Source organism: Megalopta genalis, chromosome 6 (genome assembly GCF_051020955.1).
Source record: "Megalopta genalis isolate 19385.01 chromosome 6, iyMegGena1_principal, whole genome shotgun sequence".
Classification (NCBI taxonomy): domain Eukaryota; kingdom Metazoa; phylum Arthropoda; class Insecta; order Hymenoptera; family Halictidae; genus Megalopta; species Megalopta genalis.
Window position 1 is genome coordinate 15,674,910 of NC_135018.1, and position 27,245 is coordinate 15,702,154.

General features: G+C 38.7%; 1 long non-coding RNA gene across 1 annotated transcript; it reads left to right on the top strand.

Annotated features, from left to right (window-relative positions):
• The first annotated feature begins 697 nt into the window (after positions 1-697).
• LOC117219200 (uncharacterized) lies at positions 698-25,866 on the top strand. Its single transcript, XR_004489968.2, has 3 exons — positions 698-979; positions 25,232-25,423; positions 25,565-25,866. It is a non-coding gene; the product is annotated as an uncharacterized LOC117219200 (long non-coding RNA).
• Positions 25,867-27,245: the final 1,379 nt, after the last annotated feature.

Genomic DNA, 27,245 nt, shown 5'->3' on the forward strand with positions numbered 1-27,245 from the left:
TTAAAAAATATGTTGAAAAAAATTGCTAAATATAATTATAGACGGTCCTAAGCTTGCTCAGTTATATTTTTTTCAAAAACGTTCACCGTTCGATTGTCAATAATTTTAAACACTAGTATCATACATTGTACACACTTGTATCAAAGTCGTGAATAAATTGTTACTGGATGAATAAATTATAGTAAATGGTATCGACAGAAATGAAGTGGTTGTTCATTAAAAAAAAAAAAGAAAAAGGAAAATCTAATGTAAGAATCCCAAGTTAAAGATATCAGTAGGAAGTACATATCACAAACAAGAGTTTATATTTTAAAGATTCGCGTATCGAACAGCGTCCAGTAAATTTCGCAACGAATGGCTAAAATCCTGCCAATAATCAATGACGAAATAACGCTCGGGAAACGCCGAGCAGAGGTTCGTGTGAATGGAAAATCTTTGGTACAGATGAAAATCAAGCGTGTCGCGGGAACAAGTGAAAAAGATTTTTTTGTTTTCGGTCGGAGCACGCGAGGCGCTGACGTCGGCGTCGCGGCGCGATCGAACTCTCTTCGAAGCGCGTCGGCGACGGAAAGAGCGCGAGGAGTGTCGACGCATGGAGAGCGAGAGAGAGCGAGAAGGAAAGAGCGCGAGGGAGGGGGAGAGCCCGGCGAATTTGATCGATTCACTTGTCAGGTGAAAACGCGACGACCGCGAATATCGCGGTTGTATTTTCGCGACATGCCCTCTGTCGGCAGGTACGCCAATCGAGGGCTCTTAAGTTCGATCGATACTCTGTCGGTCGATCGTTTCGGAGACCTCCCCGGCTGTCAATCACTCGCGCGGAATAAAAACGCGCGAGCGAATCACCGATCCTTCTCGGTTCTTTAGACCGCGGCTTACCATTGCGCGCGTCTTCTTCGAAACGATCCACGTCCAGCCGATCAATCAGTTGACCCCTTTCGAATTCCGGACGCAAGGATCTACAGCAGCAATCACAAATGTAAGTCGATGAATTTTAGTTTCGATTCTACGCATATTATACACGTATGTTGCAGTGGAATCCTTATAATACAAATGTTTATTCAAACTGAACAATCACAGCAGCGTGTACTTCCGTATTCAGTGTAATAGTAATACATATAATATAATATGATATAATATAATATAATATAATATAATATAATATAATATAATATAATATAATATAATATAATATAATATAATATAATATAATATAATATAATATAATATAATATAATATAATATAATATAATATAATATAAAATGATATAATATATAATATGAAGTAATTTTAACTGTATAAGAATCTGTGAAACGAAACACGAACTGCTCGTTGCTCTGTGGCTCGGACGAAACTGAAAAACAGTCGGTTACAAACTAATAGTGCCTTCGACCGTTCGACCGCGGCATCGCGGAAGACCCAAAATCAAAACACGCACTCAAATTCGCACGACCATACATCGTTGACTTATTTATTTAGATTGTTCCGTTTCGAAGTCTCCACAGATGCAGGTGTTGCACTCTCTTAATTTGAAAAATTTTAGGTATGTCTAAGCTTAAATTTGTTTCGATTAATGTTTTTATTATGTTTCTGTTACGTTTATGCTTCATTTTATTGGGTTTGTAATATCAATTTCGTTTCGGTCTTAAGTAGTTGGCCACAGTTAAAACAACACGGAGTCAGAAAATAATATAAATTTGTGTAATATAATAAATAAATAAATAAATTAGAAGCAAAATTTTCTTATTATTGCGATATGTTATTTCAATATTACATATTATAAAAATTAAACTCCGTTAAATAATATATTAATGGTACATACTTATTTGCTGAAATCACTGATGGTCTTAAGCAGCTGACCGCCACTATTGTCTATGAAATTTAAGAAAGACACAGTTGTTTTTGTGTTTCTGGTCATCTAACTTCTACGATCGACAGACATTGGTTTGCGACGGTCTGTCTAGCGAAGAACATTTGACAAAGTCGTTTGTTATATTTTAGTATTTATTTATATGTTAACGGGTATACACCCTTGGTACACATAGAGTGAGTTATTCACAGTAGATGATACAATGTTTAACGGCAAGTTCAAAATTACAGAACGAAAAATATCGATACGGTTGCAATATTTATTTGCACGTATAAAAATCCTATTCGCTCAACATATGTATGTATTACGTTGCACTTCTCATTATGGGATCCATCATGACCCTGGCAGGTATGTCAGTCATTTTTGTGAAAATCGTTATATCGGTCAAGGGTTCGTGAAATACACGAATCGCTTTGTATAGGCGTTTTTATTTTTCATTTAATTAAAAAATGTGTAGGAATTGAGGTGAAATCCATTCCACAGTATACCATCAACGATTTGTGTACACTCTGGCAGGACAAGAATGTGTATGTAATAATCGAGGTGGAGTCTTATAGCGAAAATTTGCTGCTCGAAATGGTAAACAGTAATGGCAGTAATTATCGGGAACGGGCGCATTGATTTATGCGTTTTGAAAATTTTATTGGGAGTACCGCATCGCTTCTAGAACTTCATAAAAATTCATTTAGATTGTATAGTTATATTTTAACGAAGTCTGATTGCTGTGGATTTACTACTAGAAATGGCAGACAGTAATTGGAATAATAATGGACAGCAGATGCATTGATCTGTACGCTTTGAAAAATTAAATAGACGTATCGTAGAACCGTAGCACTCCGAACAAAGAGATTTGGATTCGGTCATTACGTTTCGGTCATTTATTGCTGGGAATTTGTCATTATAATTACTGGAAGTAATGTTGCTGCTGTTTAAAATAATCGCAGGAAAAAAAGGAAAATTGTGTGCATCGGTTGCAAGGATCTGGACGAACATTTGTGCCTTTTTAAAATTATTTTAATAAACTGTGGACGATACAATCGATTTTTTAAAAACCTTCCGATACTTTTACTAATATCTATCACTCTCGTTTCTATCGCCTCTGCATAAAATTCTCAGTTTGGCATATTACTGTGTGTAAATCTGATTAAAAGCAGAATATTTCGTAGAATTTCATAAACTTTGATCAGAAGTGAATATAGTGTCCCCGCAGCGAAACCTTATCGCTGCAACTCTAGTTTTTGCTGCTCGAAATGTCAATTGCATCATTTATTACGAACAAGTTTATCGATGTATGCGCATTGGAAACCTCATTGATACCAAAATGTGCTACAACAGCTCATAAAAAGAGTGTCTTATTACGCCACAAATCTGCCGCGCGAAACGTTAAACATTAATTAGAGTAATTATTACGAACAGGTTCTTTGATCGATCTGCATTGATTTTATCCGATGTAGACTGCCCTGATGTACTTAATCAGTGATTTCAAGTCAATCATTATACAATATATTATTAGATATTAGATAAAGTGTAATTAAATATAGAAAAATATAAATATAAATAAAAAATATTATAAAAAATATAAATCAATGATCTTAAAATTTTTATTGGAAGTATAACGTACCGTAGGACTTACAAAGAAGAATGTCTTTGGACAAACATATTTGCTGGTCGATATTAAGAAAAATTGGATATCGTAGCAAATTAATGAAGAAATGCAAAAAATGTTCTGAATAATGATTGTTTCCTGATACCATGATATTAGACCACCGTAAAGTATAAAATTAAACTCTTTTTATGAACAATTTTCCGTGATGAGTGTTGAAAATTGTATTCGCAACGACCAGTCGAATTTTACACGATTAGCTTGCACTTTATTAGCATAGTTTACCACAGAATAAATTGGCGAAGCATTTTCCAAAATCCTGCGCTCTCCAATTTACCGGGATCATTTAAATGATCTTCGTTCTGTAATGAGGGCCTCTGATTATTTGCACTAATTATAATGCCTGCATCAAGCCTCGAATCGACACGAAATTAACATCATTCCTTTTTCGCATAATACAATGCATTGTGTGTGTGTGTGTGCGTCCGAAACCTCGTGAAATTATCTAAATTTTTCATTCCAATTCATAGAACAATTTACGCTCCGTTCAATTCATTCAATAATCACGTTATAACAGATTCATCCAGCTGTATCATAATTTTTATGATAATTTCGATTACATCAACTTACGACAATATCGATTACAATTAACTTGTAACATGTTTTCCTGACATATTTTGCACAGGTGATATGTCGCAGTCAACGTGTTAATTATTTAACAGAAATTTATAATTGTTTTTCGTACAACAACGTCAAAAGCAGCGATTATATTATGTCATTGAGAACGGTTCATATATTCTCTTAAAAAGAAGATCGTTATCGCTATCAAAACCATTGATTAATTTCACGCACTACGATTTCTCTCCTACGTTGATTAGCAATTCGTCGTCCCGAACGATTTCCCGGATAGAACGAGGCTATTTTTGATTCTGCTTTTGTTACTTTCGTTCCTAGATCCTGATGTCAGACGAATCAAATTTCGTTTCAATTTCGAAGAGATGAATAACATTTATATTCGACTCGGAACAATTGACAGTCGATCGCAACCTTTCGTGGCAACAGGTGTGGCAACAGAAAAGTGTTATCGTTCAGAATATACATGCGTTCGCGCTGTAATAGAATTTCACTGCTGCTATTTCGTTCTCGATTCAACAGTTACCAAGATCTACAGAACGCATTTTTTACATTTTCGTTACAGGCTCAAATAAAAGAGTTGAGAAACCAGAGCTTTTTAGTTTCTACTAGTGCTTCTATCGTCGAAAAAAATTTTTTGGTATAACGTGTACTTGGATTACGAAATTGATTCGATCATTTTCTACGAGTGATTCTTCGTAACTTCGATAATTTGAAATTACATTGCAAGATTGGAATAAAATTCCTCCATGCAAATTAATGAACAAAATCGTCGGGTAGCGAAGTCGGTTACTGTGCGATGCCTTCGGTTTGTCTCCGGAGGTGATTAACTTTATATTTATCGAATGAGACACATTCGATTTTTCTATTCTTTCATTTTGTTTACTAACGGATGAAAGAATTGAACTTATACGTACAATATAAAAATATTAGGTCTACCGGAAAGTTCTGTCCGATAGTGTTACTTCAAGTTTCAATCCATATGCACGCGTTGATTTGAGACATATATGACTATCTCTCTTTATCATTGCATTTACACGCATGTACTCTCCGAAATAAACTGAAACAAAGATGTCTCATGTCATTATTAAGTGAGACGCGATCGTGAAAACATGGCTACCGATGATAATGCCAGACCACATGCTGCTTTGGCGACTCGTCAGAAAATCGCAGAGCTAGGCTGGGAAATTCTGTCGCATCCACCATACTCCCCAGACCTAGCACCCTCCGATTATCACTTGTTTCTCTCTTTGCAAAACTTTTTACAGGAAAAAAAATTCAAAACTGAAGCTGATGTCAACCAAGCACTAGTTGAGTTCTTCGCCTCTAAAAATAAATCATTTTTTAAAAATGGCATTTATAAGTTGCCATCACGCTGGCAAGAAGTCATAAGTAACGATGGAAAGTATATTCTACAATAAATATTATTAAATGTATGAAAATTGTGTTATATTTCAATTCAAAAACGGACAGAACTTCCCGGTAGACCTAATACATTGTAGCGAATGGATGAAAGGAAAGCAGCAAATGCGTTAATTTTAATACAAAAATGTATTTGTAAATAGAAAGCGTGTATTTCTAGATGTAACTACATCTCTCTACACAAAGCTTTCTAAAATGACTTTTCTCCCTGATAATTCGGTGAACAGCTACCGCTGCTTAATTAGCACAAGGTATGCATAATGATCAAAGAACAATCTTGAAGTGGTATTGATCCATATCGGATAGAACAAAAAAAGACAAGAAAATAAGTATCGATCTATCGTGTCTGATTATTATTCGCTTGTTCGATTTGCTGTAAATAATTCAATAAATAGCAATCGACATCCATATAACATATTTCGTAATACAGCATTATTATATATACAATAAAAAAAGAAAACTATTTTACCATTCCAATCAATTGAAATCCAAACAAATTTTTGTTTACCAATTCTCTGGCAAGTTAGTCGAACTAGCATCTCGAAAATGTTCAAGCCATGTAATCCAACTTTGAAGATCGTTATCGCGTTTTGTCGGCTGTCCGAACACATTTATTCGGTACTGTACGTATTAGGAAGGGAATCGGTAATAAAAATACCCGTCAGCTCGCGTCACAATAGCGCCGGTTCCGTGTCTATTGCATCGATCAACTGGCACTGGCATTGTATAGCCTACCGTTTCCACTGCTACCAACCCCCTTATAACACCCTCGCAATTAAGACGGTTTAACCGAAAGTGATGCTTTATTATCTGGCATCAATACTATTAGCTCGGCATTAGAGCGGTCGCGGTAGATTGATGAATTTCTTCCCCCCCGGAGCATAAGTGATTGCGCAATCGGCTCAGAACGAGGGACTGATCCCGCACGCGTGTTAATGGTCCTGCCGAACAACCCGAAGGAGCCACTCGATAGGATCGCTTCGGCCCTGATAAACGGGTAAACAAGTAGGCAATGCCGGCCAGTAGTAACGGCTCGGTGTGTGGTCAGACGGCCGCGTGACTGACCGGCATTGCATCGAGCCGAGTGCTAATTCGGTGCAAATACATATACATACATACATATGCATACACGTACACAGAGATCGATCCCGGCGACGACGCGATCGTTTCTGGTGCGATCGATCGATCCCCGCTGTCAGGAAAAAGAACGGCCACCGCCGCGTCACGAGCCGCCAAGAAAACGAAACCCGCAACACGCCGCTTGCACGGGGATCGAGCACATTATGTTACAAGAGGTATCCGAAATTTCTTATTCCGAAGTACCGCGGCGCAGCGTTGGCCGTCGATCGATTAAAATTTGTAGTTCGATTAAATGATCGATGAAAACGGCTGAAGGCATTGATCGTCGAAAAGTCGATTAATCGATTGACGAAATTAATCCGTCGATCGTCGATTCGAAGAGACGATTAATGATTTTTGTTGACTTTTGAATGAAATTGCAAGGATATCGTTTTTATCGTGCTTATTGCTTTATTATATTTTTGTTTTAATATGTATTTGTTTTAATTTATATTTTTGAACATGTAGGATTCCTACTTCGGTCGTTAATCGCGACTAACAATCGAAAGAAATTGAATCGTTAATTTCGATTAACGGTTAACAGTAACATTTCGAGCGTTAATCGGGATTAAATTACAGGTTCGGCCATTTTCACATCGTGGAAACATACGAACGGATCGCGTAATATATGTGTATAAATTCAGCGATGATTATTACAGTAATTGCAATGTGTGTCGCTGACGTACGTCAAACCGGCTTGAGGGATTAACCCCTTACGGTTGGAAGTGTTCCCTCCTCCCTTCTGTTTTAGAATTTGCTATAACGTTTACACACCACATTCAATCGTGTTCCGATATCTAACTCTGCGATCTACAATTTAGAACGATTTAGAAATCTTAGAAGTGTTCTTACATGCCGTGTGATCGTGGCATTAGTTCCACAACGAAGTAAACTCCAGCTATTACTAAAGTTTTTACTAAAAGTTTGGAACTTAGTGTAAACGTTTCTTTGTGTTTCAGAAAGTCTTGTATTGATAGCGTATTGATGGCATAACGTTATAATACTTCTTAAATTCGTTACATTCGTTAGATATGTAATTGTACGGTACATTTCTTTTATTGTACTTTATTAATTTTATTTTATTTTATTTTATTTTATTTTGTTTCATTTTATTTTATTTTATTTTATTTCATTTTATTTTATTTTATTTTATTTTATTTTATTTCATTTTATTTTACTTTATTTTATTTCATTTATCTTATTGCATTTTATTATATTATCTTATTTAACTTTGTTTAATTTCAATTAATTTTATGTATTTTATTGTATTTTATCTTATTTCATTTATTTTATATTTAATATTATTTTATTTTATTGTATATGTTGTCCATGCGTTTTTCATTATTTACTTAAAAATTCAGCGTCTAGTGATCAACTCTGTGTTGACGGAACAGAACAACGCGTCATCAGCGATTACGTGGGTTTGCACCGAAATAAAACAAACGGTGTCGCCAAATTGTACGCGAGAGATTTACAAGCGTCGTTCGATGATAACAGTTACTGCGAATCAGAGGCAACGTGATACTCGCTTTCGCGATCCAACTCGCAGCTGATCGAGATTCACGGCAACCTTTGTGGGCAATTATTGTTTGACTAGTGGTGGCCGAAAGGAATTATTAAGATGTCTTTTATATGGAGGCTCGATGCAATTGAATCGCTACGAGGTATCGTACGATCGGTGCAGAAAACGCCGATGCGTTATGCAATTGCGTACTCTTCGAATCGTCTTGGTTCCGACAAGTCGTTTTGTTTTTTCACCGGAAGATTTTTCTCCATTGTTTACGTTCCCATATAAACGCGGTACGCCAACTAGCCGCGATCTCTCTTTCCGAAAAGTAGATTAAAAATTGCAATTAAATAGAGTGATACACGAACAATTTTGGTATTGCGAGGAAATTTCACTCCTCACTTCTTTCAAATCTGACTCTATTCTCTTTGGGGAGAGGGGAGGGGGCGAAAAGAGGAGACGCGGAAATGGGGATTTTTATCTTTCGGCCGGAGAGGACTTCAATTAAATGAGAATTACGTACGTGGAAGTTCATTTGTAATTCATTAGTCGTTTCTGTCGCCTGTATGCATTATGCTCGAATTATATATTGTCTTTAGAGAAATTCCCTGCTCAGTCAGCGAACGCGTCAATTTTGATAAATAGTCGATTGTTGCGAACAATAGAGAAGTCGAATAGTAGAATTAGATCCTGAAATCCGCCAATCATCTTTTCCAAAAGAAACGCATTACGAATTCCACTCGAACGTTCAATTCCTTTTTCTATTATAATTATATATATATAATTATATATATATTAGTTTTATAAATATATTTATAAGAAACATGTTCTCATGTAATTTCTGTTTCTACCAATGGTCTTGTAAAACTTTTATTTTGCATAAAAACCCACAGTCTGGTTACCAGCTACAAACGAACGACTCCTTCGACAAACAGCTGTCAGAAATCTGCAGCATTTGAAATCCTTCAACGCCCGTAGCTTGATTCTGCGTTAACCGATTCAATGAAACTCTCAGCATGCATGTAAGTCATCAAGATCTACAAAACGCATTTCTTTAAATTTTCATTATATGCTATGTCAAGATTATGTCACCGAGATCTGCAGAACGCATTTTTTCTAAATTTTCGTTTTAGGCTCGGATAAAAAAAAATTAAAACATCGGAGTTTCTTATTTTTTGTTATTCCTCCATGTAATAGCCATATTTAAGAAAAGCATATCAGACATGTCACAGTAAACTGACATGTACTGTAATTTGTCCAAAAGATTCGATTAATCCAGTTTGAAAAAGTTATACCATTTTAACGAGTGTCCCATATATATTTGTCCCGCACTATGATAGAGAGAGATAGAGAGAGAGAGAGAGAGAGAGAGAGAGAGAGAGAAGGAAAGAAAAGAGAAAATATACCGAAAGAGAGACAGGCAGACAGAGAGAGAGGAGGAGAGAGAGCCACAGAAGGCATCGACCGAATAACAGTGGCCCCCGATGGCTGTCTCTGTTCCGCCCGCGCATTTTCTGTCTCCACCGGCGATAGAATAAGGAACGCGAGATATTTGGAGATATTTATAATGCATGGACGCGTGCGACACCGGCGAGAAAGACGGATAGAGAGAGAGAGAGAGAGAGAGAGAGAGAGAGAGAGAGAGAGAGAGAGACAGACAGACAGACAGAGAGACAGAGAGCCGAATAGAGAACGACCGAGGATCTGACGTCGGTAGAGAAAGAGAGAGAGAGAGAGAGAGAGAGAGAGAGAGAGAGAGAGAGAGAGAGAGAGAGAGAGAGAGAGAGACAGATAGCCGAATAGAGAACGACCGAGGATCTGACGTCGGTAGAGAAAGAGAGAGAGAGAGAGAGAGAGAGAGAGAGGAAGGCGGAGAGAGAGAGAGGAAGGCGGAGAGAGGGTTGGTGAAGAAAGAGAGGAAGAGGCATTAGGGCAGGTCGTGCACAAACGTGCCGTCGCGGAAGCTTGCACAAGTCGGAGAAAGAGCAATGAGAAGATAGAGACGAAGGAATCGCGTGGAAACAGAGGGAACGAGACAGATCGAATGGCCGACGTTGCGAGAGAAACGGAGACCGATCTCGGGGAATGAGGAACGACAAGATAGAGAGGCCGGGAGAGATTAGGTGATTTGTATCGGGCTCTTATAAGGCCCGGGACACTCTGTTCAGCTCCTGCTTTGTACCCGCGCCGCGGGCACACCGATGGGAACACGCAGGCAATAAATAAACGGCGAACATTACCGACCGGCCGATTTGGTAATCGCTGCTTAAGGAAGGCGTTAATGCGACTCGATTAATTGCTGCTCCGATACCCGCCGCCTCAAGATGCGGCGGGATTTGATGGAGGTTCTATTGTCTCGCTCGTCGCTTTATTTAGCGGTTGACTAAGGATCTTCGAGGAGAGGATAAAATTTTATTCGCTGCGACCAGTCGAATTTTACATTATTCTATTGTACACGCGGGAACAACAAGATGCGACACCCTGGTAATTCGACGATTTTTATTTAAGTCTTGCAGTATCGGCGGTTAACAGCACCGCAGTAACTAAAGTTTTGTTGTTATTTACCATCATTATTATTATTATTATTATTATTATTATTATTATTATTATTATTATTATCTTACCATACCTTTTTTTACATATTATTTACATGTATCTTACATGTATCTGGGAAAACGTAAAAATTGAATATAATTAGTGGAACAAAATGTTAAGACATATTCTTGAGTTTTTATTCGATTAAATTATTCGAATAGACATTGTGAAATTATTCGAATAATAATGCCAGTAATTGTTGACAGTTTTTCTCTGTCATTTTTCAAGCCCACGTTGTAAATATGAATCCTGGAATGTACGATGACGTCCTTTGCAACCGAAGGAAGATAACTTATTTATGGATGAAATTAGACTATGAAGAAACTCTGTATACTGTGTCATTTTTATTCAAATCGATTATTTTCCGAATGAATTTCCTTACAAATAAATTATTCGAATAACGAATAACTTCTTGTTCGAATACATTTTTATTCGAATCAAATCTTCCTCGGATAAATTGTTATCTAGATAAATTTTCTATTCGATCGCGGATATTTATTCGATGATATCGAATAAAATTTTAGCCCGATCTCTTGCCAATCATCCGAATATAATTCGTCCAATTCTGCCCTGTATTAGAACGATACACTAGCCTACAACCCCATGTGCTAAAATGTGAAGAACTCCCCCGTAAAAGTCTCGCGACAACGTTAACCCTTAAATGCATGATTTTTTGTTTTGAATTTTAAAAAATCGTTTTTTATAGGAACGTAGTCATAGGTTACGTAGAAAATAAATAAAAAAATCTGGGTAATAATATTGAGTATATATTTTGAAAAAAGTTGTATGTAGACTTTTGGCAACAATGTGCGTTTATTACTAAAAAATCTGGGTAATAATATTGAGTATATATTTTGAAAAAAAGTTGTATGTAGACTTTTGGCAACAATATGCGTTTATTACTAAAATTATTCTAGACGTAAACAAATGGTCATGTATTTATATTATCTATTAGTATAGGAATTTTCACATTATTTATAAATGAAATGCAGCAAAGCAATTGCGATTTTTGTTGCGACACAAAGCAATTAGATAAATCGCTCCTTTATAGGAAACTCGAAAAAAGAAAATATCTTTCCAAGTAACACATTGAAGGTTATCACCCACCACATTCAAATGTCAAGAAACATATAACTTACTCGCCAAAAGTAATGTCAAGTCTTTTATTTCGCACATGGTCTATCGTCCATTGTTATCAACGTGTGTTCGAAAACGCACATACTCAGGTTTTTGAATAAAATTAAGTGGAACTGGAATGTAGACTGTTGAAATTTTAGCCTCGAACAAAAATTAATCTATAGTTTACTTAGTACTAAGATACTAAGATATCGGTTTACATTTTCGTCGGTTCCGTCAGCGGGCAACAACGGTGATATAAACTGTATATAGTAGATACCGCGATACATCATCACCGGTACCATTAGATATACATCGTGCCCTGACTGTTTGAGGGTCCCCGCGTCACGTATACAATGTGAAACGCGACAAATAAAACGTCTCTGATTGGTGAATAAGACGAACCCAAGAAGGGTATAAAAGAAGCGTTTTTTCTTACCGGACACTCAATAGAGTTTGGTCGCTCGATCGTTTTCGCCCATATACCTTCTCTCAATAAAGGAATAAAATAGTCTTTTTAAGAAAAGAATATTAGAATCATATTCATTTTCATTCCATAATCCCAACATAGACAATTGACAACAATATGCATTTAAGGGTTAAAGAAAAGCGCTGCAAACGAGATCGCCGATAAAACCGCGAATCTCCAGACAAAAATTCGACGCAAACAACGCCGACTCACTTGAGCTCTGTTTATCCAAATCGCGGACGCACACACGCGAACGGTGCCGAAGATCAACAAGAATGGCTTTCGGGCGGTGATCGATCGCCGGCACTCGATCGATATCTCGGCACCGTCGCGCCGCCAGGAAAGAAACTCCCGTGTGTTCCTTCTAATCTTGACGAATGCTCGCACAGGCGGACGACAAGAGGAGAGGCGGTAAGGTAACGACAACGGCGGAACCAGGCGGCACGCGTCAAATGCCCATTCATACGTCCCGGCGAGATACTTGTTGGAGAAAGAGAGACAGCGCGCGCTGGTGGGACGAGAAACGAGCAGGCACGAGGATTATGTAATTTGTATCTGGAAGATTAGTTTTACGACACTTCGGTTCCTGCTCACGGACCTGCCCCACCAGGCCACGCGGCGGCCCTGTGTTGCGTACGCGGTACGCGCACCGTGTGTGGCCACGCGCGACGTGAATCATTGTTCCTCGGAAATACAATATTAATGATCTGCCGGCTGATAGCGGCGCGCGAAGAGGCGCCCGGGAACCGCCGAAATTGTCGTAGGTCACGGCGAGATCCTGGCGACGCTCTGAATCACGATTTCAATTGATGTTTCCCCATCTCGGAAACTCGACCGGATGAACGCTATTAAATTATTTGTGCGTCCATAATTTACTTCGTAACGTTGATTTCGATTTCGCGTTTACCTGCGTGCTCGATAGTCATTCCGGGTTCATGCGGAATATCGCGTTCTTATGCAGGGTGCCACGAAATTGTACGGACCAGCGTATACGCGAAAATATGCTACGCAAGGAGTGGGGGCAGTAAGATATAAAATTGTGTGTCATTTCCTCATGACGTGTATACACGTCGTAATAGGTTAAGAATTGTGTTATATTATGATGTATAACTATAATGTTAAGAATTATAATGTCGGAATTATAATTATAAAATTAATTATAGAATGACGCGAATCCTCTCGAGACGTTAGTCCGACTAGTTTGCTAGAGAATGAATAAACAATTATTGTTTTAGATTTCAATCGATTGGAACGGTAAAAGAAATTGAAAATTAAGATGCTCGATAATCATTCCGGGTTCATGCGGAATATCGCGTTCTTATACAGGATGCCACGAAATTGTACGGACCAGCGTATACGCGAAAATATGCTACGCAAGGAGTGGGGGCAGTAAGATATAAAATTGTCATTTCCTCATGACGTGTATACACGTCGTAATAGGTTAAGAATTGTGTTATATTATGATGTATAACTATAATGTTAAGAATTATAATGTCGGAATTATAATTATAAAATTAATTATAAAATGACGCGAATCTTCTCGAAACGTTAGTTCGACTAGTTTGCTAGAGAATGAATAAACAATTATTGTTTTAGATTTCAATCGGTTGGAACGGTAAAGGAAATTGAAAATCAAGGTGCTCGATAATCATTCCGGGATCATTCCGCAATCGATAATCATGCGGAATATCGCATTCTTATACAGGGTGCTACGAAATTGCGTGTCCGGACCAGCGTATACGCGAAAATATGCTACGCAAGGAGTGGGGGAAGTAAGATATAAAATTGTCATTTCCTTATGACGTGTATACACGTCGTCCACAGTTAACAGGTTAAGAATTATGTTATATTATGATGTATAACTATAATGTTAAGAATTATAATGTCAGAATTATAATTATAAAATTAATTATAAAATGACGCGAATCTTCTCGAAACGTTAGTCCGACTAGTTTGCTAGAGAATGAATAAACAAAAATTGTTTTAGATTTCAATCGGTTGGAACGATAAAGGAAATTGAAAATCAAGTTTTTCCAACCTTTTATCCGAGTTTATGACGAAACTTTAAAAAAAAGTGCACAGGGAGATTGTTATTCGAACCTTACAAAGAGAGAACCTATCTGTCGTAAAGAACAGTTTCGTATTTGTTATTTTAAAATTGTCGAAATCATGAAGGATCTCCTTCATAGAAACTGGACGGATTTTTCGGAAACATCGCAGTGCGACAATTGGGCCGTTTATTTTGAAAGTGGCATAAGTCACTTTGTTTTTAAGTCGATATAATTAAGGGTTTGCGTTTTAACGCGTTTAAAAATATGGATGCTAACTTTCGAGAAGATTCACTTGTATTTGTTATCTCAGGATACTGATATTTTTCTCGGTATAAATAATTTCGTATAAACATTAAAAGATCACCACTTTTCATTACGGTAAAGTGACTTATGCCACTTTCAAAATAAACGGCTCAATTCGTAATAAGAGGAAAGAAATGACCATTTCATTGACTCCTGGAAATCTCGTTCAATGTTCCGTGGTAATTAAGACTTTTATGATCCGAATATCGTTGATTAAAAATCGCGCAAACCGTATCTGTTCCGTTTAATTCTCCCTAGATCATTCGATCTAATATTTGTCGCGGACGATAGATCCTTCTGATCCAATGATAGCGTCTGGCTTAGAATTGTCTCTGACATAAGATGACTTAAGTTTATGGAGCTCGCGAGGTACGGCAATTAACGAATTTCTTAAGCAGTTTTGGCGCCGTTAAAAGGTGCGAACGCCTGCTTAACTGTCCAATTTAATATTACGATTTGAGTGACGAATAATAAAAATAACAGTTAGATAAAAAAGAAATGTGCAGCGATGACGACGATACAACCGCCGGATTGTAACATTTTAATTCATAACGGCTCGCAAGGATTGAGTTAAGTTTTATAGTGCAATTAAAATCCGTGTATCATAAACCGTCGTGATATTATACACGTGCAACCGCGTTTTACGTGTCACACAAAGTGCTTCTGTTCTTTCATTCTACGCGCGGACATAAATTCCTGTTCAGTCTTTTTATCGAAATTGATTGGAAGATAAACTTATGGAGAGCGTACACGGTTTCTGATTTTCACGGAAGGATCGGTGATTAGCATCGCGAAGACGAATTAATTAATACATCGTTAATACGTGAGTCAAGGACAAGGGTATCGAGCTATATTTAGAAAGTATCAGGCGACTGGATGAAATTATTTATAAAATGATTTGTTACGTAATCGTGTGATGATAATGTCGGCGCTGATATGGACTAGAAACCGGACAGCTTCATTAATATACTAGAAAAAATAATGATACGTATTACGTAAACTTCAATTAAAAAGGTTTTTCAATTTCTACTAAATTCACTCTTGACATGTGCTATTAAACGGACTATATATTTGCACCGTCATGCGTGAATGCGTCTAGAAACTCGGTTGTCGTAGTATCTCATGCTAAGAGATTTATAAGACTGTAAACGATAATTCGTAGTCAGCCGGTCACGCTAATTTGTGTATTAAATAATATCGGTAGTTCGAACTGTTCTCCAATATTCGAAAAAATTTCACTTCGAAGCCAATTTATAATTTATATATCACTTTTCTCCTGATCGATCGTAGAATTGTTCGTTCGGCATATGGACAATTGTACCATGGCAGCTAATTTTTGTGACGATACAGTTGCCAAAATCAATTTTCGTTGGGACATCCGGAATCTAAACCGTGATAAAATTAACTCTGCGGTGTTGATCTTGTTATTTAAACAACTTTACTATCCCGGGATTTTTCTTGAGAAGTGCTGATTCGTCAGTAAACATGCCGATATGTAATATTATTAATAGAAGAAGAACGATACGGTAAATTCTCCTTGGAAGACCCGGAGCTCGGAACTGAAAACGGTAATTGGCAGGCACAAAGACACGATTCTTCGAGCCTCGCAGTTTGTTTTTATAATTACCGACATCTCGTGCGCGATAATTTTTTTAATATCAATTAAAATGAGACAAAATGCGATATACTTTAGACCATATTTATTCATTATACATAGCAAACAACTTATTTGATTGCATTACACAAATTGTAACTATAACAAAAAAAAGAGCATTAGAAAAATATTAAAAGCAACATCAAAGAAGGTACGTATGTCATTCAAAAGAAAATATCAGTGGAGTTATGCTATTCGGGCCTATATTCCATGGAAATTCGGAGGCGACACGCCACGATTCGAAGGTAATTCGGAGGCAACGTGCCATGATTAGAAGGCAATTCGAAGACCGCATACGACGACGAAGAATTTGACCACCAACGATCGTTGCTATTGTTCACGTGCCTTGTAGCGGCTGACCGACACCTAAACAGACCATTTTGTGTTTTCTTTCGGGAATTGGGGACAAAGAAGCCGCGTCGCGTGCCGCATCAACGCTTGACCGACTCCGTCGACCCTTAGCATCGACGTAGCAATAAATCACATAGGCTTAGGATTAGCACGGGGAAAACCACAGCAACCCGAAATTTTGCATTATAGGGTTAATTTACTGTACTTCGAATTTTTTAAACAATAGCGCACTCTCTTATTGGTAATAAATTATTTTCAGTGCGACAGATCACCTCAGGATTTAATATTTCTACCAAGGCAAACTGCCGGAGTCCGAAAAGATATTCTGCATTAGTTACATTAGAATTTGTTACTATTTTCAAAAGCTCTCGATATTACAAGGTCAGCTCATATGATAAAAACCGACATTTTCTTAATTAATATCGAAGAAGTTCTCCTCTCGAATTTCTTTTTCTCTTGTAGCGAATGATTGCAGAAATAATCGAAACGATCGCAGAAATAATTCAAGTCCTACTCCAGAAAATATTCTGCCTGTGATATTAAAATTGATTTCGTTATTTAATATTTCTACTGAAACTATGACATTTAAATTTTCATTTTCCTACCAGTTCTTGCAATATAAACGTTCTAAAATAATTTGCTTTTTCAACCAGTTTTCAACTCTTTTCGCGAGCATAGTCGTCGTAACATGGAACAATAAACATTTCTTCATGACGAGTACACTCGTCAAAAGCAGCTAACTGGTTCAGAAGTATATATACTTTGATATTATTTATTGAACGATATATTTTATAACAGCGCGTCGTATTTAAACAAAATATAAATACCACCAAAAACATGTACAGTATAATTACACTAACTTATTAATACTTTTCGAAGTGATTGCATCCGTTAACTGGTTAACGTACAGATTCTAAAACATCTGTTCCACAAGAACATTTACCGAAAATTTGCCCAGGAGCTGAGAAAGTATTACCCAAAAGTTCCACAGATGTTTAATCGAACGAAACATTCAAACGAAAGTTCGAACAGAAATTTGTTCACCACGGAATGTATCCGTTTACTTCGAAATCCGAGAAATTACGTCAAATATCGATACAACATGACAGACGACCTGCGAGAAAATTGTCGTCCGTTTCTAATAGAAATTCATCGAATTCGAACCTATTTGCGTATAACAAAATTAGAAGAGGTAATGTTTTTGTAATGTTTAAAGAGCATGAACCGATTTCGATGAAATTATGAGCACTCTGTACAAGCTACGAAGACCTACGAAACGCATTGCTCGAATATTCGTAAGTTGGGATAAAGTAAGTTCGGATAAAAAAAGATTGAGAAACGCGAGTTTCTTATTTCTTTTTCCTTTTTCATTTCGATCAATCGCAACTTCAAAAAGAGAAGTTGTAAACTGCGCCGATTGAACTAGTCTCTTAACGTATCAAAAATGTACAAGTCACTTCGTCGACGTTGAAAAAAAAAAGTGTTCGATTTTAAACGGCGTCCGTATATTAACGCGAGTCACTGCACGTATCACGAGCATTCCTAACGAGATGAAAACGAGCGATCGACAAATTAGCGGCGAGAGACATATGCACGGTCGAATTCAAGGCCGTTCGCGCGGCACCTAATCCAGTTCTCTTGGCATATAATTATTTAAATGTGCTTAGCGGCAGAGAACGAGGCGCGAGGGGTGTCCACCGTGTCTCCAGCCAATCCCGTTGTCACGTATTGTACCAGCCAGTTGTACACGCTCCCTTTTACAAAGGAGAATTTGAAGAATCCAATGGTAACAACGTGGCCCGCATAATTAGGGACAAGTTCTGCCATCGGAGTTTTCTAGTGGCGCGATCGACGCCGCTCCGCGTCGGTGATGCCATTGTTCGCCCCGGGCATAATGATTCCCGGAGTGATACGCGAGGATCGCGTGAACGAGCCCCGGCCCGAGGCCCGTGAAATTTGTCGTAGGTCACGGATCCTCGCCCCGCTCGGCGACACTTTCAAAACACCCGCCACCTTCCGCGGCCGCCGCCGATCGAATTGTAACCGGCACGTGACGGTATTTTCTGTGAGCCGGGAATACCGGATGCGCAGTTACGCGGCTTCTTGTCGGGAAGCGTCCACTTTTTTGCATTCAACCCGTTGCACCCCTTTTTCTACGGGCGTCCGCGAACGCAGAACTCGGACCGGGGCAATATTGTCGAGATATTGGACGAGTAGCGAGCGCGATAAACGCGAAACCAAGAATTCCTATTTGCTACCGATTTGCTCGCCAGGTTGTCCGTTGTCCCGGTTTCCAGCGCCAGATTGTTTACCAAGAATTCGGGCCGAAGAAAAAATCCTAGGATTCTGGGAAAATTGCATTTCGCACCGTTAGAGCCGGACTTTGCGTTAAACGGATCGGCCTGGCGCTCCTTTCGCAGCTGCTGTGGCGAAAAACTGACAGATGAATTCTAGAGGCCGAGTTGCTGATAAAGCTTCTTTTACGATCCCGGGACAGATACACTGCCGTTCTTAATTAAAATGTTGTATTTACTGATCTGCCACTTTTCAGGATATTTTGAAATATTTGGAACATCCCGTGCCTTTTATCGTTTGAGCAAAGCTAGAATATTCGATGTACTTCATACTGTTCCAAATGTAATTCCATTTGTTCGTTTGCATCTATTTAAAAACGATTTTATTAATTTAAAGCTTCATTTTTCGGAGGATCGGAAATGTTAAGACAATTCGACTGAAAAAGGCAGTAAGGAGATGACATATACTACATTGAAACCTCTCTGCGAGCGTTAACAAATCTTCGTCGAATCTGCCATAAATTTGATAATCGAAGCTTTCTCTTTCCAGCGGAACCCACAAACCTGATTTACGATTTTCTTTTACGACATTTTACGAAAACATGTATTTATTGTACGTGTACGCCAACGCTAACGACCAGACCGCAAATCATTTTGCAAAATGGAAACCTTCAAAGTCAATGGTCAGATAAAGAAGCACATTGAAAACGAATCTTCTCATTCAATAATTTTAATAAGTCCAAACTAGTGCATTGAAATTCTTAAATCCTTCTAATGCTTTCACTCTTTTATACCGCATTGATTTATTTCTATCATAAGTGCAGAAAATGCGCAGACCACTAATGACCAATTATCGACGTCGCGCAGATTGAATTTTATTGCATGTAAAAGAAATTAATAACGCCCGCGTTTAGTAAATTCTGTTCGAAGTCTTTAGTCGTCAATCAACTGCGGATTTCCATGCACTTGCACGCGCGCGCGGCACGTGTAAACTATAACACACAAAAAATATGTAGAGAGTTCGCGGTTCTCGCTCTTTTATTTTAGAATTTGCTACATTATAACATGTCGAGTTAACCATATTCCCATACGTGATTTTACAACCTACTTTGACCAGTCGATAAATGCCTACCAATGTTCTTACATGGCATGTAATTGTGGCATTATTCACGAACGTAACTTTAATCGGAGAAATAAGCAGTTGATAATGGAAAAACGAATGTCGATTTTTGACCGATATTGTACCAGGATAGGTAGATTATTCTATTTTTAGTTACAACATATTTTTTAGTCAAAGAAACACATTTATCTCTAGCTCCGGATTTTATAAAATTCCAAACATGGAAACGATAATTGGCATGAAGTTGAAATTTGCTGAAACAAATGTGCAAGAAATGGAACCTTGACAAATCTTCGAAGATTGACGCCCAGAATCGTGTATAATTTTATCTATCAATTTTCATCAACATATATTTTTTAAAAGCCATTATCGATCTGATCACGGGTCGAATTTATAGTGCCAGAATCCAGATATCGGTAATTTTCGAAAATGAAAAATCTGTTGTTCGAACACTTTTCGGAGCCATAATGCGTATCGCAACAATTGGAGAATTATCTAACAGTACCGTTGCAAATTACGGATCTAATCACGAGCCTAATATCGCAGTGCAAGAATCCAAATATTGGTAATTTTCGGAAATGAAAAATCTGTTGCTCGAACACTTTTCGGAGCCATAATGCGTATCGCAACAATTGGAGAATTATCTAACAATACCGTTGTGCAAATTATGGATCTAATCACGAGCCTAATATCGCAGTGCAAGAATCCAGATATCGGTAATTTTCGGAAATGATAAATCTGTTGTTCGAACACTTTTCGGAGCCATAATGCGTATCGCAACAATTGGAGAATTGTCTAACAGTACCGTTGCAAATTACGGATCTAATCACGAGCCTAATATCGCAGTGCAAGAATCCAAATATTGGTAATTTTCGGAAATGAAAAATCTGTTGCTCGAACACTTTTCGGAGCCATAATGCGTATCGCAACAATTGGAGAATTGTCTAACAGTACCATTGCAAATTATGGATCTAATCACGAGCCTAATATCGCAGTGCAAGAATTCAAATATTGGTCATTTTCGGAAATGAAAAATCTGTTGCTCGAACACTTTTCGGAGCCATAATGCGTATCGCAACAATTGGAGAATTGTCTAACAGTACCGTTGCAAATTACGGATCTAATCACGAGCTTAATATCGCAGTGCAAGAATCCAAATATTGGTCATTTTCGAAAATGAAAAATCTGTTGTTCGAACACTTTTCGTAGCTGCTGTCGAGAATGGGGGAACTGTCGGTGCGGCGTCCAAAAATCAGTGGTCCCGGAAAGAAGGGATGAATCATCCCCGCGAGGACAAGGTTCAGCGATGTCTGGCATCTGGTAGGAGGGAATCGTCAGGGTCGGCAGCGCATCTACGGCGTGCACCAAAAGCGGCAAAGCCGGCGAAAGAGTGGTTCGAGACGACGATAAAAGCAGCAGGTCGCGCGCTCGTAAATAGAGCCGCGGGTCCATTCATGAGTTCGGCCAGCACCGGCAGCTCGCTCGTGCGTACACGTTGGAAAAGTCTTTTTCTCGGTGTATTTTACGGGAGGTCAGGGTTAAAGAGGCGAAAAGAGAAACGAGGAGTAGGTGGAGGAGACAGAGGCGGACCGAGACTCTGTTTTATGGGACTACGATCCTCCTTTCTCGGGACGTCGACCCTTCCAGCCGGCGGAGAATTAATTGAAAGTAGCATCTAGGTGAATCTGATCCGGTGAATCCGACCTTCGCGTTCGTCGCATTCCACGGAGTGTTGATTTTTACTTCTGCCTTTTGCAGGGGGCGCACCAAACACTATTCAAGGAATTTCGGACACTCGACGGACACCGGGTAAGAAGTTCCGTGACATACTTTGTACGTCCGTCTCTCCGGGAACAATTTTTTTTTAGAAATCATTCTTGTGGGATTAATTAACAACAAATTCCAATAGCAACGATTACTTCCCACGATATCGAAATGCGAAAATTCGATGAGAATGCCGGCAACGAGGTCGGTATGTACAAAATCGAAGGTACAAAGCTTGGACGGGAATAAAGGGGAACACCTGATACGTTCATCTCCTGAGTCTCCAATGATTTAATCTGCTTATGAAAACGATAAAAAGAATAGAAAGAAAAAAACAACAGAAATATATTATAAAACAGGTGGAAAAGTAACGATGATAATGATAATGATAATGATAATGATAATGATAATGATAATGATAATGAATACAAATTTAGAGTATAAATATGGATAAATGATAGGGCATATTAAAATAACCCATCACTAGCTGCTCTCAAAAACTGATAAACTACTTTGTAACAACTACAATACCGAGCCTACGGTTAAACATCTTCCGATTAAATTGTCCATCGTATGACAATATCAGGAGAAAAGAAAGAATGCCCAATACCTAATAATACTCATGTCCTGTTTAAAAGAAACTAAATTGCTTAATTCAAACCAGAGTGTTCAATGTAATGAGTGTTCAATCTAACGTAGAAACTGTTCTATTATATTACATGCGCATGCAACCCTAGAGACTATTATTCCCACAAGTGGTTGTCAATTACTATTAAACGTATGCGGCAATAAATAAATAAATAGATAAAGAGATACCGTGTCGTCGAAATATTGACAGAAAGCTCAAAGATTGAAATTAGAGAGCTAGGCAAACGACCTGACCAGTCAAAGGTTATATCCACACCTAGAACCCAGCGCGATACGAGAGACTGTTGTTGTCATTGATCAATCTACCGTTCGAGTAACGTGTCGGATAGTCAGATTATCGTTGCAGAGTAGAAGCGGAACACGTGCTCGATACAGAAACTAGATTCCCAACGAAAACGAGGCGTACAGTTATTTTTCGTGTAATCTACATTCGCGCATTGGAAGCAAAGTAGTCGCGAGTCTGAAGAGCCGCGTTATCGTCGATAAAGACTCCGTTATCGGCGGGCCGATAAGATGCGGCGCAAAGTCACCGATACCCGTCGGTGTTCGGCCACTCTTGTTCTGTCATCGCGGTTCTCATTAACGGCGAACCATTAAGAATTAATTAATTCATTAACGGCGAGAGACCGCATCCACGGGGTCGATGGCAAGGTTACAAACAGCGTAACCGGGTTGCGCAACAGTCCGTGACAATGAGCAATTAATGAATAATAAGTTTCATCGGTTTATTGATACACGTTAGTTCGCGAAATGCATGAATGAAAACAGGACGGCGCGGCGCGGCGCCGCCGTGGGGGCAACAAGCAGGCGGTCGCCGCGCACCGTTTTGCATTACGTTGTCGCTAAAGAATTAATAAATGTCTCTTATAATTATACATGCCGGCGGTTTGCCGATCAATGATGCCGACGACAGAGCCGTGTGTCTCTGTTTCACGTCCGCCACGTCGTCCTCTTTTCTTCTTCCTTTTTATGGGTGGGTGACTAATGCGACCACCCGCGGGGAGAGCTCCGACGATTTGCATAAGTCTAACGCGATCGGGAAATGCCTCGGCCGCCTCGTGGTATCAGTTTGTTTATATTACGTGTCGGCCGTGATCCGTGATCGCCGAGATCCGATGTATTATGTAAACATCGTTCCGGTCACTAGCCCGAATCGAAATTGCCGGGCTTCTTAACGGACTAATCCGAACGATTCGGCCCTCGAATTAATTCGCGGCACTCTCGCCCCTCGAGCGGAACGGATCCCTCGGCCGAAGGCTGCTAAAACTTATTGCCGATCTCTATCGATAACCACGATCGGAATCCATAATGAGGATCCGATCGTCGCTATTAGCGTGACCGCCCTTTCGAACGCCGCCGATCTACCGCGAGCCACTTTGTTGTTCTTATTCCCCATCGCTCGTTCCCGCGCGTTAACACTTCGCCGTCTATCGAAGCGTTGGCCCGTTGCGATATCCACGGGTCTCTCTTGACCCCGACGAAATTTTCGATAACTCCACTGCACGACAACCGCGAAGCTGACGGTGCTTCGTTCATTGCTAGAATTACTTTTTTCATAATTGGTTCGAATGAGCTTTTTGCAGTATATATAAATACAAATTTCATGCGAAAATTTGCAGAACGAGGTCTCCGATGACATTGTTAAAAATCATTGAAACTGATAAAGTAGATCCTTGTCCAGGTAATTATTGGTTTTCTTATTAATAATATTTCGATGAAGAACGACCGCCAAGTAAAACCTTCGCAACGGTACTCCGAAAAATGACCTAGATAACATTCTAAGAGATCATCAAAATCTCTTTATACTTCTTTGTACTCTTTTGGTACTCCTCGAAAATAGTTGCTCAATAAAGTATGAACAAATAAAACGAACGAGTGAGGATAGTCGATGCAGAAATTAGCATTGAGCTCAAGTTTCAAGCTAATGTGATTATTATTATTATTATTATTTATTCGTAACACTAACCTTGATATATCCAGAAATGTGCAGAAAATTGTAAAATGTAAAGTGTGCGATGTTTCGACTAAGAACAGTTATGTGAACCCAAAAACCTCTATGTGCATGGATTAGAGAAATAAATACTATAACTTCTACCTCTACTTTTTCTTCTACATTCTAATTTAACATACTATAAATAAAATATGGAATGAAAGTATTCTTAACCAGAATCTTCCATTATGGATTTTTATCAATATTAAAGAACAAATATCGTAGTTGCTGTTATTCTAATATTACATTACTTCAGTTATTATAATACCAATATGAAGGTGCAACTTCAAATTTCCATGTTCATGTAGTGCGTTTAATGAAACATGGAGCGAAACTATTATTACTTTGTTTACGCTGTTGCTTATAACATAAGGATTCACTAATCCAGCTAAAATATTTTGAATTGACTAACTTACAAAAATTGAAAATGAAATGCTATGTACCTTTCCTAATTAACAATAAGAGTTCTATTATATTCTAAAGAAAATAAATCTTGTAAAAAATGTTTGTATCGTGTATCTTGCTATAGCAGGTTTTAAAAGAACGAGTATGTTACAAGTGTAGAAAATTCGCCGTCTAATGGTGTTCGGAAAGTGCACGCTTTAGTCCTTAACGATGCATGACGGCATAAATTGTCTCAGTGAATAATTACTGTAAAAAGAAGATGAACGAAAGTCGTGTGTGTACGCGCCAGTTGCCGAATTAGTTGATTAACTTACAGCACCTGTCGATGTCGCCCGGATGTCAGTGTAGAGCTGAGCGTGTATTAACAGGTGCTTTTAATTCGACCGAGCCAGAGACTTCCAGCTGCTGGAGTTCGATATTGGATAACAATGTAAATTTGAGGGATTATCGATAGATACTGGTTGACAGTTTCAGTTGGTTAAACAGGGAAGAATGACGTTCGTTAAAGGTACGTGTACGTGGGAATAATTAGTAGGGAACTTGGCTTCATAAATTTCTTGCGTTCGGATTGCAGTTAAAATATATTTATCAACGATGTAAAAATGAAAAACTAGTTTTTGTATTAATATTCAACATACCTGAATCGCAGCTCGGTGATAGGAGGTAGAGAAGAGAAAAAGAAATTTAGGGATGAGAGGAATGCGGCTGAGAGACGACTTCCGGTTGCGAGGTCAGCAGAGGAATGGCGGGAAAACTGACTCGAGGATCCCCGTCGATGCACCGTCAACGTAACACCATTTTGTTCGATACTTTCTCGAGTCTACATATATTCCCGAACAGTTCTTATGTAAACACTTTTAAACTTTTATATTTTTGTGCCAAAATATTTCTTTTCTGTAAAACATTTAATATCTGTAATATATCCAGAACTTTGTTATATTCCGTGAAAAATCAGTCACTCATTTAATCTTTAAATTAACTTCCAAAGTGAACTTAGAAGTTCCAACAACACAAGTAATGTGTTCAATATTGAAAATGCGAGATCTATTTTGCTTTGCACCATCATTGAAAACACGGTGTGCTAATAAAAATTTGTCTAAATCTTGAAATAATTATGTCACTACGTAGTAAGTGACATAGTAAATAATTACCAAAATAATAGCATCACAGTGACATATGTAGTCCGTGTAGAGGTTAAGATGATACTAAAGGCCATCTTCGGTGAGATCAGTTTTTCGACGACGTAATAAATCGCACGGTCAATGAGACGACTCTTGATTCAACAATGTCAACAAAAATCAATACAAGCACGAACGAACGCCGACGGGGTATTTTCAGCAGTCGCTGAATTATCTTTTCGCTTCCGCGAAAAGAAAACCGCCTGCAGGTGCTTCTAGAATTCAGGCCGGAAGTACACAGGAGTCGCAGCTTTCGAAGACGGTCGTAAAACGCCCCGCGAGTTCCTCGGTGTTTCCTTATCCCCACCCCTGGTGCCATCTACCTCTAGTTCCCATTCCGCCGCTAGATGAGAAAGTTCAGTAATCATATCCAAGGAAAGTCTAAATCATTCGAATAGTACAACAATAAAAGAAACACGTCGAATAGAACCAAAACACACAAATATATAACTACTCACGAACGTGTAAATTTCACAATATCATCAATGAGCATCCTAGAGTACTACGATTTGGTTTTCCAAAAAAAGCACCCCAAATTTTGACCATAGTCGAAGTTGCAAGTAATAGCAGTTGAAGTGTGACAATTATTACGACTATGAGCGTTATTCGGATGTCTTCTTCCGCGGGACCGACCACCACATTATATACCAGCAGGTTTGTAAATAATCTGAGAACGCATTTTCCATAACCGATCAGGCATTGTGGCTCATAGACGGGAAGAGTGCTCATAAGGTTAGTAGAGACGTCTTGCTTATGTCGCCGCGGCCTCGTCCAGAGAGCAAGGACATTCATTGGCCACAATTCATCTGTCGCACGATGCCTAACCAATCGTAAAACCGGACTGGCTCTTTACTTCCGTCGCGGAGCCACGCTACGAGTTCGTCTGTCCTCCTGGTACTGTTCTTTGTGTCGCGGCGCAGGTATTACGCGTATATTATTAGCCGCATACGGCTGTGCCGCGAGTGAGCGGATTTAAACGGTCGGTACGCGTTTGTTTCCGCGGTCAGAATCATTGGCGCATTCCCGCGCTAACAATAATCCGCCGGTTCAAACTTATACACTACCACTCCGCCTGGTTACCCCCACCCCGGCTCCGTTACCATACATACAATACGCCAGTCAAACATTACCCGGGAACAACAAACAAACACA